The sequence below is a fragment of the Euprymna scolopes genome, chromosome 4, assembly GCF_053919585.1.
Source record: "Euprymna scolopes isolate OS-2025 chromosome 4, ASM5391958v1, whole genome shotgun sequence".
Classification (NCBI taxonomy): Eukaryota; Metazoa; Mollusca; class Cephalopoda; order Sepiida; family Sepiolidae; genus Euprymna; species Euprymna scolopes.
The window spans coordinates 149,839,015-149,843,276 of record NC_136485.1 but is presented as its reverse complement, the minus strand read 5'-3'; positions in this window follow the sequence as shown (position 1 = coordinate 149,843,276).

Genomic DNA, 4,262 nt, shown 5'->3' with positions numbered 1-4,262 from the left:
TAGTAAACAGGGAAATAAAGCGTAATAATGAGAAAAAGAAAAACATCGGATGAACTAATAACTGAACATTTTTACATTTTTAAAATAAGTAAAGATAAATATCGAAGTAAATTGAGGAATGTCATTGCTATATACATGTGAGAATTGTATACTATGCAGATTAGGATTACAAACGAAGTGTAAATAGACGATTAAATACACGTAGAATAAAAATTAAATTAAATTAACTATCGACATATCCTAGGGTTAAATAAATAAATAACATAACTAAAAAATGTAAACACACTTGCTGCGAAAAGCAAAGGGACCTAAGCGATAGAAATGACAGAGACACTGAGGTCAAAGCGAACGAAAAGAAAAAAATATCAGGTGAACAAAAAAAATGAAAAGGTTTACGACAAGCCCTTAAAATAATGGGCTTGGACAAACATATAAGCAAAACCTTTTCCGTTTTTTTTTCTTTTCCCTGTTTACTACTATTTCTAACTCTTTTGCCCCTTTGATTTCGCAGTAATGTTGTTTAAATACTTTTAGATATTTCTTGTAGTTCACCCTAGGCTATTTTAATAGTTAATTTTATGTTTATTTTGTTAAATTCTACTTGTATATAGTCCTATATTTACACTCGGTTTATAACAATTATTCGCACAATATATACAATTCTAATGTGTATATAATTATTATTTTATTATTTTAGTTGATTTGGGAATTTAGTTTTACTTTTATTATAAAATTAAAATTTATGCAGAAAATTTCCAAGATATATTGATGGTAGTTGATGTTTTTTAACAATGAATGAGTTGCATATGTATTTCTGTGCACGTGTGGTTGGTCGCAAGCGTGTATATACCCACCTCTAATATTATTAGTTAGGATTATATTTATTATAATTGATTATTCTGCTTTTTACGTAGTTTAAGGATATTTTGTCGCATTGCTATTATAATATTTGTATAACAAAACACGCGCCATTAGAATTTAGACATAGCGTAAAGCCAGGCAGATTTTGTATGAAGTGCAACCAAAATTTTTAGTGTCTGAAAGCGCACTCATGTCGGGTCTGCTTGGGGAGGAAAGTCTGTTGTTCCAAAACACGAAATGTCACTCTTCGGCGTTCTACTAGAAACCTTCTAATTGAATATATATATATATATATATATATATATATATATATATATATATATATATATATATATATATATATATATACATATATATATGTATATATATATATATATATATATATATATATATATATATATATATATATATATATATATATATCGTCGGCCACCAATCGTATCCGAGCAATGGGTCCTGTCGTCAGGTAGGTTGGTGTCGATGTGATACATGGCTGTACAGTGTGATACTATTACGGAAGAGCCAAGGACAGTGCTCACAAGCGAGAGGAGGGAGATGGGTTTGCTCTCGCTCCCTTCTCCTTCTTCTCACAGCCTCTTCCCTTTTCCTTTCCTCCTCAAAGTAAGCACCGCCACGATGAACAGCGTTCCTCCCCGCCTTCCTATCCCTGGCATCGTCTTGCCACGAGGAGTTGTCGAATTCAGTTGTGCCAGAGTGCGCTTCAGCTGGTCTTTGTAGCGCATTTTTGGTGCTTCTCGTGGTCTTGTCCCTTTTGCCAGTGCTCCGGGCAACATTTTCTTGGGAAGCCTTGATTTTTCCATTCTGTGGACATGACCTGTCCAGCGCAGGCGGTGGCGAATATTAGTGCCCTCAACACTTGTCATTTTTGGGTGTTTCTGTACCTCAGAGTTGGAGGTATTACTATGCCAGAGTATTTTCATAATCTGCCTTATTTTTCATTGTTGAAATCGTTCCACATGTTTTATTTCATTTCTTCATAATGCCCACCTTTCATAGACGTACAGCATCGTGGAGAGGACAACTACCAGGAACACCATTATCTTCGTGGTCATCGTAGGGTCGTGGTTATTAAATACACGGCAGTTGAGTCGTCCAAAGGCGGAATGAGCTGCTCTTATTCTGTTCTCCATGTTCTTCTTGCATGTAGGAGTAGATGTTAAAATCCTTCCAAGATAAGAGAATTGATCTACGTTCTCTAGTAGTTGGTTGTTAATTATGATATTAAGGGCTGACAGCGTCTGTCCTGCCGGATGTTGGATGAAGGTCATGGTCTTCTCCGTGTTAAACTGCATCCCAAACTTTTCATATGCAGAGTTATATGCATCTGCTAACGACTGCAGGTCCTCTGCCTTCAGACCTGGAGTGGTGTTGTCGTCAGCATATGGTAGTTCTGGCTCTTCGCATAGGGTGGTTTTGGTTTTGACAAAGTCGTGCGAGGTTGAAAATCCTTCGTCCAAACGAAATTGCAAACTCATTTGAGAGTGCGTTAGGTGGAATCCTGCTGAGCATTGGTGCGATGTACAGCAAGAGACACGTTGGAGCAAAAACGCACCCCTGCTTCAGAACACTGTTCAGGAGGAATGGGTCTGAAAGGGAGTTCTGATGACAAATACTTCAAAGCATTTCGTCATGGAGGGCGCGCACCAGTTCAACGACGTCGGGTGGGCAACCGTATCACGCAAAGAGGGCCCACATGGAAGGTCGTGGCACTTTATCAAAAGCCTTTTTAAGGTCCCAAAATACAAACATCATGGGCTGTTGTTGTTCAAGGCTTTTCTCCAGCAGTTTCCTTACACAGAAAATCATGTGCACTGCGCTCGCGAAGGTCGAACCCAGCACAAGGTCTCTGACATGATCAACAGGTGGTCATGGAGAATCGGAACGAAAATCTTACTCACGATGCTAAGCAGTGGTAGTCCCTGGTAGTTGTTTCAGTTCTCCCTGTCACCCTTCTTGAAGATGTTAATGATATTAGCATCACGAATGTCGCTGGGAGAGTCTGGTCTCCCATATTTTAAGTATCAGGACCGTCAACCGAATTCTCAACTCGGGGCCACCGTGAATGAGAAACTACAGCGGGATGTTATCTGATCCTGAATCTTACTGGGATTCCTGTTTCAGAGTCCTGTTGCAGCCATCGATGGAGGGTGGGAGTGCCATCAAGAGACAGGCGTGATGTTGTGGGGCCATTCTCAATAGATCATCTGTGGTGTCAGCGTGATCATTTAGAAGGTCCTTAAAGTGGCACATCTCTATTTCCAGGATACCCTCACGGTCGGAGATGGTCGTGGCCCCATTTGCGTCCTTAAGGCTACGCACTGATAATCGTGTGGGACCGAAAATTTCCTTCGCCGCTGTGTATGTTACATGAAAAGGGCTGTCCCCTTTTCATGTAAGTATAAAAATAGAGAATTTAGTTAAAATGAAAATGAAATAGCAACAGACAGAATTCGAACCTCGTAATTTAGTTTTAAAAATAGATTACGTGTGAGAATTTAAAAATGTAAAACAAACTTTTTAGAATATAGATAAAATATTTTAAGAAAAGAATGTGAGCTGTCAAGTTTGTTATGAAATTTTAAATTGAAAGAATGCAGCTTATAAGATAATGTTTTTAACATATTGGAAAATAGGTTACTGAGAAATAGGAAAGGTTTTGGACTCGTATGTCCAGAACACGTGAAAGAAGGCACATGTTTTAACATGTGTATGACGTCACGGAAAATAGAACGCTCTAGGAATAGAGAAAAAACTTTTGAGTTAGAAGGACAGTCAGTGACGAAACTCGGAGAGAGACAGTCAGACGTCTAGGAAGCGAGACGTCGCTTTGAAACTAAAATGTAAGACTTTGAATTCTTGGTGATGGAAACGACCGGTCGTGACGAAATAAACCATCATGTGTTTTGTAAAGCTCGTCTTGTCTTATGATTCTTACGAAAAGGTAAAGTGAAATTGTATTATATATTTGTGTTATAAAATGTCTTTACATACGCGTCTCAACATCATCATGTCTACACAATGTCTGAACAGTGAACACTGTCTCCTCACTCAAAGAGCTTCTCCTTCTTCTTCCAATAAACACAAAGAATGAAGAATCTCTCTCTGAGTACATCAAAATCCCTCTTAATAAAAATGAAACCCCTATATAACAAACAGTAATTCGGTGCCGTAAATGACCAGACAACCCAGCAAGGGTGGGTTGAAAAAAAAACGAACCTAGGGTCGATACCACGAACAAAAAAAAAAGCACAACGTTTACTAGACGATCACAGAATGTGAAAAAGAAAAAGAAACACAACGTTTTAAAAGGGTCCAAGATAATTAAATATATAAATAAATAAATAATACCACCGATAAAAAATTATACGATCACAGCAATG